Below are 15,420 nucleotides of genomic sequence, written 5' to 3'. Positions count from 1 at the left end.
CTCTGCATGGTAGTAAATAACAAGCTTCAGTACCCATCGGATCTCTTTTCATTAACATTAATTCCCTGGAAATCATATATCCTCTCGCAGTTCCAATCTTTTTGTCACTGGATCTTCTATTTGTGTCTTAACTATAGGAATAATCAGAGTTGATATTTTGGACAGAACCTCTGACGCCTTCTGAAGAACCACTATCAAATTGAAGTCAGGATTCTGAGGAGTTAAGGATTAGCAGGTGTATGACCTGCTATTATGAACCACTTTCTCTTTTAGACCACAGATCTATTAGAGCTGGGACATGAAGTATTACTCAATGAAGGTATGGCGACTCAAAGCATAATATTGGATATGATGAGGAGGACCCATTAATGATGCAGTGGAATCTAGTTCTTGTGCCATGTAAAATGCTGCAAAGCAATGAGAAGAGTCACCCTAAATGCCCTTTATGGCCTCCAGAAAATATACTCCCCAGCTGTATTGACTTCTTCATGATCCATTGGTACCCTTTTTGACTTTCACATGCCATTGAGGATAATAACACTGGATCTCTTTCTTTCAATCTGCCAATAAGCAAGTCTTTCCATCCATCCTTTTTTTGATGCTTGAAGTGGATCTTATGAATCGTATGTCTTATACATGCAGGATATTCTTTTGATAGGATAGGTCTTGACGTAGAAGAATTGATGAATCTAACCTGGATCCAATATCTCTTAGATATTCCCCAAACCGGTCCTGTACCCTTTGAATCCAAGAAACGTCTGTAAACGTTTGATGATGCCCACAGGAGAATTGGACCTTGCTTATTTGTGCTCCTTGCAGCACACATCTAGTGATACTCTATTAAATATCATTCTGATGTGGGAAGGCCCTGTAAAGTTGTGTTTCCACTGCCTCCTACCATTAATTGCATGTTTCACTAAGCTTGGGGACGAACAACTTTTCCAAATCACAGGAGGGATGACTATGACAGTAATTGTGGCCCTTCCAGCAAACTCTCTTGTTGCAATCTCCAATCTGGCATACTAAGGATAACTAATACATTATTCTAATTAGAAACAAAATGTTCAAATATTAATGTTCCATGTCTACTAGACAATGTATTTGTTTATTTCGATTTCATTTTGTGTGATCTAGTATTTAACTTTTCGCATGTTTTGGACGAATTCAATGCGTTCGTGATTTTCCTCTTCATAAGATTTTTTCTCGGTAAATTTCACGAGTCTGTTACTTCAGATTTGTATTATATTTTTGAGAGTTCGTTCAAGTGATTGTTTATATTCAATCCATTCTATTTTCAAAATGTTAATTCTCTTTCAAGTTCGTTTGACTGCATCATGAACTTCATATCATCCTTGATTCGCCTCATGGCTCTCGCTCTGTATTGTCTATAAAAGTGTCTGAGTTTGGATAGAAGTCTCCGGTGAAACGTTGGTAGTCTCTACTTTTGTCCGTTAAATGTTATGAAGTGTTTTACATTGAGTTTTTAACGCTTGCATCTTTGCTGTATTCCGTAATTAATTCCCTCATAGCACAGAGATGCATCATTTCACGGGATCGGGTTGAACACATGCGTTTTACAGGTTGGAATGTCCGATGGACACGATAGTTTGTTATCATGGAAAGCCGCAGTAATTCGTTGTGGCCGGTTTTGTTCATATTTGGAGTGAGCCCTTTACTTTGCGTCTGCATTCTTAGTAAGACATTTGGGTTTTGCTTGCATGTTCTGGGTAATTCCTGGGCGATATCGCGGGGTTTCGTAAATATATCAGTACTCCATAGTTGTCTTAAGGTTTGTGCATCGTTTCCAGATAATAATGTAAATGATTTTGAGAAACTGGCAAACGCCTCACTAAAAGCCTATTCAGTAAACACCAACATACACAGATGCGAATTTCAAGAATGTAAATTTCGGGATACAGAAACGTATAGCCAATTAGTTGCTCGAGTGGAATAATAACTAAATCAGTGGATTTTTCTGAGCAACATCTCTAAAGATTTCAATTGACTGTTTGGGCTTCTGATGAAGGAACAGCTTTTAAATAATTGTAATTCTGATATGAGGATCTCTCTGAAGGAACATGAGTTTTAGACTATATTAGAGATGGCTGTAAGGACTGACCGATAAAAAAGACTAATTAATCTACCTTTTTGTAATCGAACCAGTAGAATAAAGAAAGTAATTCTGATTTGATAAGTCATGAGTGTGGATTTGTTGGTTATATCTGGACAATTCTCCCGTAAATATATATATGTATATATATATATATATATATATATATATATATATATATACTGTATATATATGTATATATATATGTGTGTGTGTGTGTATATATATATATATATATATATATATATATATATATACATATATATATATATATAGAGAGAGAGAGAGATAGATATAGATATATAAACATATGGAATATATGGAAAGAAATGTCGAGGGGAAACCCGAAAATTCCTCCGCCAAGGCGGCGGATGGCGGTTTAGGGTCGAAAGAAAGAGGGAGACTTATTCGGCCCACACCCCAGGTATAAATCCCAATTAAGATGGGTCTGGTTACGTGTGTTCAACACCCATTAATAAAACAATAAAACATGCAAAATAAGGCCAAATGGGCTGACGTGAAAAGGATTTCAACTCTAATATCAATAAGAGTATCAAAAACAATAAAAGTCAAGACTCCTTTAAAAGAAACCAACTAAACTGAAAATCTGTGAGGGCATCTCGTATATATGTCTTCTCAGTAAACAAAACAAGCACGTCCAGCAATTATCCCTATCTGGCAACTAAAAGGATCAAACACAACCTTTCTTTGCTGCTCCTGCGTTGCCACAGGGAAATCCAGGGTGATCCAGGGGGTAAGAACACAACAACGAGTCCAGAGACAACCCTTCTGGGTTTATATGCAGCGCTTTATATACAGGGCGTGGGCGCCAACGTGGCAACAAATTATTTTACAATAAAAGTAATTAATCTCATATAATACATAAAATCATAAAACAGGTTTAATAAAAAATAAATACATGTAAAAGTTACGTAAAAAGGGTACAGAATGGTTAATATGGCAAAGTAAAAGAAACTAAATAATGCAAACAAAAACCACCATTACTTATAATAATAAAACAATTAGTATCAATTCTAAAACAAGAAGCAGAAATATAACAGAATGTTTACATCCAAAAGACGTTCACTAGTTAATAAATTATGAAATAATCGAAGATCGAAATAAAACCTAAAAATCCACAATTCAAAAGACAAGTAAAAGCAATATGAATAATAAAATCAGTATTTAAGAATTAAAGTACTTAAAGACCATAAATAAAATCAGTTATAACAAAAAAAAAAGTTTAATAAGAGAGACGTGGTGGGATTTTGCATTACGAAAATAAATAGTTATAAAACTAATTGAGTAAAAGTAAGTCATTACGAAAATAAATAGTTATAAAACTAATTGAGTAAAAGTAAGTCAATCGAAAGAAATAAACATAAAATACGATGAGGTACAGGGAGTTCTTGTACGTGCTCTCTCTCTGGGTAGCCACGGTACACTCCACATAGTTCCTGTGGTAGACGCGGATAGCAGCTGAGCTTAGGGGCCGCTGTGTGTTTTTGGTGGATTTGGGACCCGTCGCCACGTACCTCGCCCTGATGCCGTGTACCGTATGGCGGAGCCTGACGCCTCTCCTCCATCACACAGGTGATGTACCTACCCCCTTTGTGCTTCGTAAAAACCTCCGTGTCTTGTGCTCCCTAGACAATGATTCACGGTAAGCTAGACAGCACTCGCTTTCTTCCGTGCATAGTGTATGTGTATAGTATCCGTGTATAGTATTCCGTGTTTTGGTTTATGTTTAACGTAATTTGTGTTCTGTTTTATGTTTAACGAAATTTGCGTTCTGTTTTGTTTCGTTTAATGTAGTTTTAGTTGTTTTGTTTTTCGTGTTGTGTTTTATGTATTTGTAGTTTTATTGTTCTCGTTTTAGTTAATAAATAATTATTTAAATAAGGTATGTTTCTTTTCTAAGCCCTAATGACTGATGCTACCCAAAGCAATGAGTTATTCGGGATAATATCCCGTGGTGGTAGTGACTACCTCCGTGTGAAGTTTGTGAATCGCTGTGACGAGAGTTCTTTGCTTTTGTTCTTGGCCTTTTAGTTATAGTTTGTAGCATTTGCTGTTGTTATGTTTTTATTTCAGTTTTTGTTTCAGAAATCACTTTCATTGGCTTTTATGCTGCCTTGTTTTAGTAACATGTTTCTTTTATGTTAGGTCTTTTGCCAGAGGATTATTTTAGGTTCTTCTATCGCTTTCGTTAGTGTTTAACGTAAGCCCTTAGCCTGGCACTTCACTTTGTAGCTGTTTTTATTTTCATGACAGTTTAACGTAATTTTAGCATTTCTTTAGTCTGTTTATCCTTTTATTTATTTTACCTATTAGTATTATCAAGTGTTCTAGTTAATGCTTTACTTAATGAAAGACAGGCTAAACGTTGAGGAATTATACACTGGAACTCCGTTTTTATTCAGATTCCATGCCTTCACGCTACCTAATTTCAAGGGATCCGATTGCAGGGGTCTGATCAAGCTTATACTTGCACCCCATTTTGCCAGCTTCAGGGAAGGGGGTTGGGAGTTAGGGGCCCCTGCCACAGAGCTGATGCACTACACTTTTAATTTGATTACCCAAGGCTACGAACTAATGGATAGAGAATAAAAATATTTTAGATATATTCTCAGTACTCACTATTACGAGGCCATGAATATTACAATTATTTGTATGTCTGGCAGGGGGAGCCGGGAGCAAGTAAGCACTACCCTGGGCCTGAAGACTCTGATGACAAGGTGTTAATACACAACATTACCAATATATCTCGGCCTATCAATCACCTGACAAGTAAGTGACCTGATATCGGTATACTTACATTTGTGCGCCCAAGCACTCTCGACGCGCACAATCAAACACACGCGTACACCTGGTTAGTGTAGTGGTTAGCGCGCCGGCCTCACACCCCCGTGGTGAGTTTCCACTGTCGCCTGACGGTCACTGCCGTGGCTGGGCACTACGGCGGGTAAGGACCAAGCTCAGGTCGAGTCAACACTCAATGGCGCACTTTCTCACGAATCAGCACTCGCTGACACAAACAAACTGGAACTCCCACCGAGGTGGAAGGGGGCAGATAAGTTAGACGAAGAGTTGAGTTGAAGATAACAGTCGGGAAAATGAAGGAAAGTCGTAGTTATAGTAGTGGGAGGACGAAACTCCTTGTCTGACTTTATAAATCAATCTTGAGGTGCCATGTCCACTCAAAACCTTCAGGGAGGCCTGCCAGGTCGGAAGGGGAAAAGTCTTTGTTGATTGTAGATCATCTTGTTATCTGTGGGGGTGAATAAGTTGAAGAGGGCTGGGAGGAAGGGGTCTGGAACTTGGGTTGGGGTTAAGGATTCTTTATTATTTATTGAATAAATTAAGTTAGCAAAAACAAAAATAAAGATGTTATTTTTTATTTATTTTTTTTTTTTGACACAGGCTCGCTCGCCATAGTTTATATAAGCCCGGCGGAGCATCTGCTACGCAAATCCTTATATACATGCGTACGCACGCACACACACGCGCGCGCGCACACACACACACACACACACACACACACACACACACACACACATACATACACACACACACACACACAATGAACACCGCAGCATTTGTCGACAGATCATAGACCTGAGGCGATTATCACGTGTAGATTTAACTGACAAGCCGGATAAGTAAACAATGGAGAGGTCTGAGGGCCGAGACTAGGGGAGTTGTACGGAATTTATTGCATATGATACATGAAACATCTAGATCACAATGCATAAATATTACGAACAGATAAAACAGAATAAAAACATTCCATCAATTTACAAATACAAAATGAAAATTCACGGAAACAAATATGACTGACAGTCAGCAAGCGTATCCCGTTTGTAGGCCTATTTAAGTATGATTTCAATAGGAGGTAAATCGGCAACAGGTCCCCTCTTCGGTCAAATACTTATCCATGCACGCAAATACATGCACACAGACACAGATGCTGTATTCATACACGCAGGCTCGCAAATGCATGGGGGTACAACAACGCAGAGCAACACAAACATAAACAAACACAGCTGATAGGTAGCGCAGTCATTAGCGTGCCGACCTACCATCCCCGTGGCCGGCAGATCGAGTCCCGTCCAAGCTCGCCCTGTCGCCTGGCGGTCACCGCCGTGCCTGGGCAATACGGTGAGTAAGGACCAAGTTCAGGTCGAGTCAACGGTCGTTGGCACATTCTCTCCCGGGTCAGCACACGCTGACACAGGTGGGCTCGCCTCAGCGCATATAAGCACGGCGGCGTATCTGCTCTGCAAACCTAGCTTAACCCTATCCTTATCCTTACACACACACACATACTCATCATCCAAGGGGAGATGACTGGTATGTCACAATACAATATATATATATATATATATATATATATATATATATATATATAAAGATAGTTTATATGATGTAGTTATAATGTATAATATATAAGCATTTATATGTACATATATATTATATATATATATATGTATATATATATATATATATATATATATACATATATATATATATAATATATATATACATATAAATGCATATATATATCATACATTATAACTACACCATATAAACTATTTATATGTATATATGCATGTATATAATACACCGGGGGAAGGTCCAGCTCCCCCAAAGTAGGGGGAAACGACATCAATTATCTAACAACAGTAGGTAATGTAGACATGCAAAGAAATAATTTATTTGAGACTCTCATGTTGCTAAATATACAGGGATTATATCCAAAAAGTAACCAGACAAAACCGACATATCTAGAGGACATGGCAAAGATCAACAATTATTCAATGATAGCTCTTACAGAAACTCATCTGAAGGAAGACATAAAAAATGAAGAAATTAAAATTGATAACTATGAGTTAATAAGGAAAGATAGAAATAAGAGAAGCAGAGGAGGAGTAGCTCTTTATATCAGGAAAGAATTAGCAACTAGAATGGATACTGTAATAGAATACTCTAATAATACAGTAGAAATACTAGGGGTATTGGCAAAAGATACAAAAAAGCTATACATTATTTTATACAGACCTCCTGGAACAACAGAAACATCTTTCAATGAATCACTAGGCATTATTAGTAATTACATTGTCAATACAAGGGAAATTGAAGCTATTATTATACTTGGCGATTTTAATTTCCCCTTTATCGATTGGGAAACAAAGAAAATAAAGATAGGAGCAAATACCACTAAAGATGAAAAACAACAAGCGAGAATGCTTTTAGATTTTGAAGAAAATTTTTACCTTAACCAAATCATCAATATTCCAACAAGGGAAGAAAATATACTGGACCTTGTTTTCATTAGTATAGGGGAAGATGTACACAACATATCATCAACTTATACAGCCCAATCGGACCACAAAATAATTGAAATCACAATGAATAAATTAAATAATCAGAAAAGTAGTAAAAAACAGATAGCCGAAGCAGAAAAGAGTCTCAGATCTTTAAACTTTAGCCATAATCAAATAGATTGGAAAAAAATTAATGCAACACTAGAAAAGTCACTGAAAGATATTGACGTCCTCTTAACACCAAAAGATATACTAGAGAAGCTTTATAATGCATTTAAAGATGTTTGTAGAATGTTTGTCCCCCCAAAAAACAACAGAAACAAGAATATTATACCAAGAGATCGAAGGATCATGTTAAGAAACAAAACAAATAAGGTTAACAAATTGAAAAAAAACAACAGATCAGATCATGAGAGAAAGGATCAAAGCAGAGATAAGGATTTTGGAAGATAAATTAAAACTGTCTATAAGTAACCAAAAAGCAGCCGAAGAAAAAAGAGCTGTGGAAGCTATAAAACAGAATGCAAAATATTTTTTCTCTTATGCAAACAACAGGTTAAAGAGGAGAACAGAAATTGGGCCTCTTGAGAATAATGGTGCATTGGTAACTGATTCAAAGGAAATGGCTGAATTACTCAAATTGCAATATGAAGAAGTCTATAGTGTCCCAAGAATAGAAAAATTAATATCAGACCCACAGAAACATTTTAGTATTATTAGTAATGAAGATGAATGTCTCACTGACTTCATATTCGATGAAAAAGATATTCTTGAAGCAGTAAGTGAAATACCAACAAACTCAGCAGCTGGGCCAGATGAAATCCCAGCAATCTTTTTAAAAAACTGCAAAGAAACCATAGCAAAGCCACTGGTAACTTTGTGGAGGAAATCTTTGGACATGGGGACTATCCCCAGCTTACTGAAAGAGGGTACTATAATTCCAATATATAAAGGTGGAAACAAAGGTCAGGCCAAAAATTATAGACCAGTAGCACTAACATCTCATATAATAAAAATATTTGAAAGGGTAGTGAGGAAAAAAAAAATTCAATTTTTAGAAAAAAAAAAACAAGATAAACCCCGGGCAACATGGATTCAGAAGTGGTAGATCTTGTTTATCACAGATCCTGACACACTTCGAACACATACTAAGGGACCTAACTGAAAATAGAGAAGTTGACGTAATATATCTAGACTTTGCAAAAGCTTTTGACAAAGTAGATCACGGCATCCTGCTACATAAGATTAAAGACCTTGGAATCGGCGGGAAAGTTGGAAGATGGATTTACAACTTCCTAATAAATCGTAAACAAAAAGTACAAATTAATGGGCTTTACTCAAAGGAAACGATTATTATGAGTGGGGTGCCACAAGGGTACGTTCTTGGGCCCTTGTTATTCCTTATTATGATTGGTGACATTGATAATGGTGTGAAACACTCAAGAGTAACATCATTTGCAGATGATACAAGAATAAGTACACCCTTAGATATACAAGATAATGAACACAAACTTAACGAGGATCTACATACCATCTGTAAGTGGGCATATGACAATAATATGAAATTCAATGCAGATAAATTTGAAATCATAAGATATAGTCCAATTGGAAATTCAAGGGCAAGATCATATTTTGTCGAAGATGTGAAGATTGAGGAGAAAAAAGTAGTAAAAGATCTAGGACTCTATATGAGTAATGACATGAGTTTCAGTCACCATATAGAGCAGATTGTCAACAAAGGAAAAGTTATGAGTGGATGGGTAATGAGGACTTTTAACACAAGAGACCCAGAACACCTTTTACCACTATGGAAAACATTAGTGACCACAAGACTAGAATATCAGTGCCAAGTATGGAGCCCAAATCTTATAAAATATATAATGTTGATAGAACAAGTCCAAAGAATCTTTACACGGAAGTTAGATAATATGATGGGTCTAAACTATTGGGAAAGACTAAAAAAACTAAGACTGTACTCACTACAAAGGCGGAGAGAGAGATACTTCATTATATATGTGTGGAAAATTATTGAAAACTTAACACCAAATCCAAGACCTGTTGAAGGAGGGGGAATTCAGGTAAGACATTCCCCCAGGCAGGGAAGAACATGCTATCGCATTGGGATAAGTGCACAAACATGCCTGTTAAGAAAAATGCAAAAACTAAGTTTCCTAATAAACGGACCTAAATTGTTTAATAGCATACCGAAGGATATAAGAAACTTAAATCAGTGTAGTGTTGAAGTGTTTAAAAGAAAACTAGATAAATGGCTACACTCAGTACCAGATGAACCACCAACATGTGGTAGTGAAAGAACGAGGACTGAATCAAATTCCATCCCTCATCAAATTCAGTTGCTTGCAACTGACAAAAAACGGGCGGTCCCCCAGGATGGCCCTGGCATGAGCTAATAACAAGGCTCAAGCTGTAACTACCACCAAGTAACCAAGTAAGTATATATATATATATGTATGTATATATATATATATGTATGTATATATATATATATATGTATATATATCTATATGTATATATTATATGTATATGAGAGAGATAGAAATAGGTAGATAGATACATATATACATTCACGTATCATATATATATATATATATGTGTGTGTGTGTGTGTGTGTGTGTGTATTTATGTGTATTTATGTGTATATGTGTATAGACACACACACTGCTTAATATGCATTACTTTAATAAGCAATCATACAAATACCCATGAACACCTGTATTTAAACACACAAGTGTGAGTATGCGGATTGAAATTCGTTGTAGCTGCTGCCGTGATCAATATATAAGTTCAGTCGCAGACGACAGCAGTGTTGCGTTGTTCAAAGGATTTGTAAACACCATTGAGGTATGTGATGAGGCAGTATGTTGTGGAGGACTTCATATTGACATACTAAGGGTCAGAGTTGAAGCCATATAGAATCCTTTTTTGAACTGAGGAATCCTGAAAGAATCTCAAGGGTGATCAGGGAACCTCAGCGATAATTCTGAATAATGGGTACCGGCGGCATCCTTGGGAAACAGCTAACGATGCCTGTGACAAAGGACAGGCAGTACTCGCTGCCGGCGTGGCCTGGCTTGACTCAAGTCCGAGAGCACATCGCTTGACAGCGAATGCAGGGACGCAATAGTGTCTCTTTTGCTGTCGTTTTTAAGTCCACGTAGGTCCTTTGTCCAAGCGTAAATCTTGCTGATGCATATTTGTTTTAACAACTGTAGTGTGGTTTCTCTGACTGTTGTAAGCGGATTTAATTTCCCTAATGGCCTTGTTCTCAAGTTCTTTGCACTGCTTGACATTATGGTTGTGGAAGGGTTTCGCGCGCTGTTGCACCAAACATTCAACACGTACTGTTATCCAGCGAAATAGATAGGTTAATGGTGATCGAAATACGGATCCTCATTACTCATTTACGCGTGTTAGAGAAACGTGACTGGGCAGTGCTTAATTGGGTGAACTATTCGCTGATTAAGTGCGTCTGTGTATATTCGTGTGTATGAATAAAAGTTGTATGTTTAGTCATTACCGGAATAAGATGTATCATCGCTTAGCATGAGATACACGAGTGTAAATAGACTGTCCATGAAAAGACGTGACAAGGTTCCTGGCTTAAACATAAGAGAAAATGGAGAAAAAAAAATGCAAATCGCACGAAATAAAATTTAGATAATACTCATACTGATAAAATGAAATAAAAAGGCTTGTGAAATAAGAAATTACGTAGGAGGAGGACAGGATGAAGGTAAAGGATTGTGGAAAATTCGTGAGTGGCAGCTCCGCTATATGTGGGCACGCCCCCTACTGGGTATAGAAACAGAACGCACACGAACTGCCCACCTGTGAGAATTGTCTGAGGATAACGCCACCCCCGACCATGAGCCATGTATAAAGCTCGGTAAGGGAACGTTCCTATAACAGAAATTACTTGACATACAATCAGCGTTGTCAGATGGTGGAACCAGTTTAGAACCAGAAAATATTTGGTGAAATTTGGTGAAAACCTAGTTAAACAACAGTTCAAAGCCTGAAATCATAAGTTATTACGACCACTGGAAATATACAAACACTCGATGAAAATAAACTTAAAATTACAGCCGTCTAATCAGATTCTGCACCTGCAGAAGTGCTGAGATCTATTTTTTTTTATCTGTCGGGAAATTGCATTCTAGTATCTAGCGGGTAATCTTACAGGTGCAATATATTGGCTGTTAACTTATGGCTTTTTATTCATGCAACCAAATCTTCCATTGCATATGAAGCTTAAGGAATCAAGAAAGTATGAGACCTGATCTAAGTGGTTTTGAGATTAAATAAATTTTGTTATTAAGGTGAGAGCTTTATCAGTTTGTATTTACGGCTTTCATATAACGCAAAGGATTTCATGTTTATTAATCTCTTCCGAAATATATTTTACTGTATTTTCTTTTACAATTTTCATTGCAAGATAATACAGGAATCCAGATACATAAAAGATACGGAGTAACAACTTTTTATATCGAACTAAAGATTGATGGAAAAAAAATGTTGTAAACCGATAAGTAACTTCAACAAAACCTTATTTTGCACAATTTTAATCCTTTGGTGAAAACTGGTGAAATTTTGATGATTGGCTGGTGAAACTGGCATCTCTCGATCTGGCATACGATGGATCGGAGTAAATCACGAGTACGATTTCTCTCTCAGCGAAATCTCCGTCATCAGTGCGCGAGCTCGCATCTTAGCAATGCACAAGAGAAGGCAGGAACGACAGACCAGGGCAGAGATAAGGCAGGATTCCAGGCCGTGGGACTCCACAGGGTGGTCGGATGCTGAAGCAACAGGGCCGCAAGAAGTAATGCCATTCAATTCAATGGGATGACAGCAGCAAACAGCATCAGATCCACTCAGTTTCATCAATCAGAAAAGCCCATCAGGACAGCGACAGGAACAGACCATGCAGATAGCTGTTCGAGAGTTGGCATGAGCTTTCATGTGGCCAAAAAATGGAAAAAAAAAATATGTACTATATGTTCACATTACCAGGGTCAGGTTGTACACCTGCAGCAGAAATGAGGAATCCTAAAAATTAAGATTCTGAACAAGCAATCTCAAATTTGGCATGTTTAAGTTAAAACCTGAATGAGACTAAAGTATAAGGGTTTCATCTACATGATCAAGATGATCAGAATAATTTCTGCTATAGATATTGATATTATCTAGATAACAAAGTGTATAATGACCTAAAACTGGGCTCAAGACCAAGTTAGATAGCCTTTGATAAGTGCTTAGAGCCGACTTTATACCAAATGGTATTCGAATCCATGAACGTTCTGTCCATCCGAAAATGCTGTTTCAGGACGATTTGCTTTATTAACTTCTATAGTCCAGCAAGCTGCTCTAGAGTCTAGAGTAGAAAAGTGCTTTGCAGAGACTGTCAATAGTTTCTTCTATCCTGGGAAGTAGATATGTATCTCCTACGGTAACATTGCTTTAAGCAAGGACTGACACTCAGACATAAAGTCTTTGGCTGACCGTGGAAGACGCCACTGTTTAGATAAAATAGGCGCTGTATTACTTGTAGGTATGCAATGCACAATACCTTTGGCTATACCAATAGTCAGTTTATCACCATCAAATAATCCCTTGTCCTTCTGTAGAATAGGCAAGACACTACTTTGCGGTTTTATTCTAAATTTGGAAGCTCTGCTTGGGTTACTACCTTAGGATTATATGGAAAGGCATTATCTATCATGGCTATTTTACTCGGGTCAGAGCTAGAAACTTTTTTTGAGCTTAATTCTGTAAGGTAAAGTATCAACTGCCCAGATGTAAACTTGCCTATTCTGCACAATTGTAATTGAATGAGGAATCAATAGATCATGCAAGTGACCCTTTATGTATACATCCCCATCTGGAGTACCACAATTTACTGAACATGAAATAAACTGATCTCTCATTGCAGGAATACTAATATTTCTGAGAACTGGTTGTTGGAAAAAGGTGATATATTAAGATCACAATCACTTTTTGTTACTGTACAAAAGGACACCTTAGAAATTCCTGGATGATCAGTATAGGTTACAGGTACTCTAACTGAATCAAGAGAAAGATGTCTGTCCTGGCTGATGCAAATGAACCAAGCTGAATTCAAATCTACACCATACATCTATGCCATTAATAACGAACCTGGAAGGTCACAACTTTCATCAATTATGACTAAGCTGTGTGCCAGACTAAGTCCTGGGACAAAAGAAATCTCAAAATCCTTTTTTTCTAAAACATTAAGAAAGTCACCAGAAGCACAAACAAGTGAGCTGGCTCCTTTGGAACGGGAAATAAGGCTTAGAGACTTCAATGCCGAGACCTTCAACAAGGATGCAGAAGATCCAGTATTGATGAATGCAGGTAATTCCTGATCATAGCCATATTACCAACCTGGTGTTTCTGGGCCCTTTCCGACTAACCATGTATGTTTGCTATCCTGTAGATAGTGCAACTGAGTAGTTTTCAGTGAGCCACAGTGACAACAACAGCGGCCAGAATAGGCAATGGTTTCTATGAACTGCCATGGACAAGCTTGTGGCGTCTAAGTACCAACTGGCCGAGGGAAAGTTCTTGCTTCCTTTCTGAGGCGTTGCAGGACATCGACCTTTGAGCTGAAAGCATATTGTGTCGGACAGTCAGGAGTTATTCACAAAGAGCTCATACTCTTGCCTGAGTCATCTCATCACCTTTTGTCTTGCTGGAAGTCCATGGGCGTCTTGATGACTTAAAAAAAAAATTAAAAAATGGGCTGCCATTTATATTACTTCACAATTCCAGGGGAATAAGGTTGGTCTCCATGAGGAAATTGAGAGCTTTTGTCCACCTGAGGGCATCTTGAATGGTTCTGGCAGATTCAATTAATATTAGTTTAAGCCCTTTCCTCAGTCTAGGATTGACTGTCTGCTCATAGAAGGATCTCAGTACACGATATCTGAGGTTGAAGATGATATAATTATCTCCCAATTATATTTACCCCACAAAAGAGCTGAATATCTTTGATTTCCACCGCTTTCCATTAAAGCCTACAAACCCGCATAACCACTGCTGGGGAAACCCACCGTATAACCGGGATGATTGGAACATACAGGCAGACTGGAATCGACTGCGTTACTACTGACGCCTGTTTATACATTTCGTTTCAGTGTTTTATTACTGTGATCATTATACTGTAGTGTTTATTACTTTTTGTGTACCATAATGCAAGTTATTTGCATTATGGAATATATCCTGTTTGTAAAAAGAACTTTGTCTAGCTTCACATTCCTATCTTATGTGAGTTATTAGTTTCAACAAACTAAGACACTCATCACAAGGGGCCTCTTTGGAGGACACTACTTAGTTGCTTTGACCTTTAGTCTCTGTGGTCTTGGTTTTCTCGCCCTTTGAGGTTTAGCTTCAGGCTCTGCCAGTGTGGTCTTGGCCTCAGTTTGGGTAGGTAGCTCTCTAGCGATGTATTAATATCACGTCAACATTGATATATTGTAATTCACGATGTGTAACATATACGATACAATGACTTCCTAATTGTATACAATAAAATGAGTCACAAATATATACCCATAAATAACCATTGCGACATACAAGCAATACTAGAGATACACGAATTATAGATATATCAATTAACACTAAGATGATAACAATGTAGCTGTATGAAGAAGGGCGTCAGCAAAGGCTCGGTCTCTACCTGTAGAGAGTTTAACACATATTGTCTCCTGTCCGAGTCTTACTTCTCTATCTAAATATATACAATATGATTCATGATGTGCTGCCAATCAGGGGTAACAGGTCATTCTCGATAGGCGGAGTCTTTCCTAGTGCTGGTTGGTGAGAGGCGGAGCCTTGCCTAGAGCCGGGTAGTCGAGAGGCGTGGCAAACCGTTCTGGGGGACAGCCTTGGACTCGAAATCTCGTTTATGCCGAGCGTCGTAGGAAGGTGTCTTGGTCGACC

General features: G+C 37.7%; 1 protein-coding gene across 1 annotated transcript in view; it reads left to right on the top strand.

The window, feature by feature from the left end:
- The first annotated feature begins 10,212 nt into the window (after positions 1-10,212).
- Positions 10,213-15,420, top strand: part of LOC122254187 (alpha-(1,6)-fucosyltransferase-like) — a 22,587-nt gene continuing 17,379 nt past the window's right edge. Inside the window, exon 1 of the mRNA XM_086541141.1 lies at positions 10,213-10,299. The gene's annotated coding sequence lies outside the window, so the exon portion shown is untranslated. The remainder of the gene's footprint in view (positions 10,300-15,420) is intronic.

This window comes from Penaeus japonicus, unplaced genomic scaffold (assembly GCF_977035675.1).
Source record: "Penaeus japonicus unplaced genomic scaffold, GWHDUDI00000001_assembly GWHDUDI00000010, whole genome shotgun sequence".
NCBI classification, from domain to species: Eukaryota; Metazoa; Arthropoda; class Malacostraca; order Decapoda; family Penaeidae; genus Penaeus; species Penaeus japonicus.
Note: the sequence above shows the minus strand (reverse complement) of the source record. Positions and strands in the feature narration are given on the sequence as shown.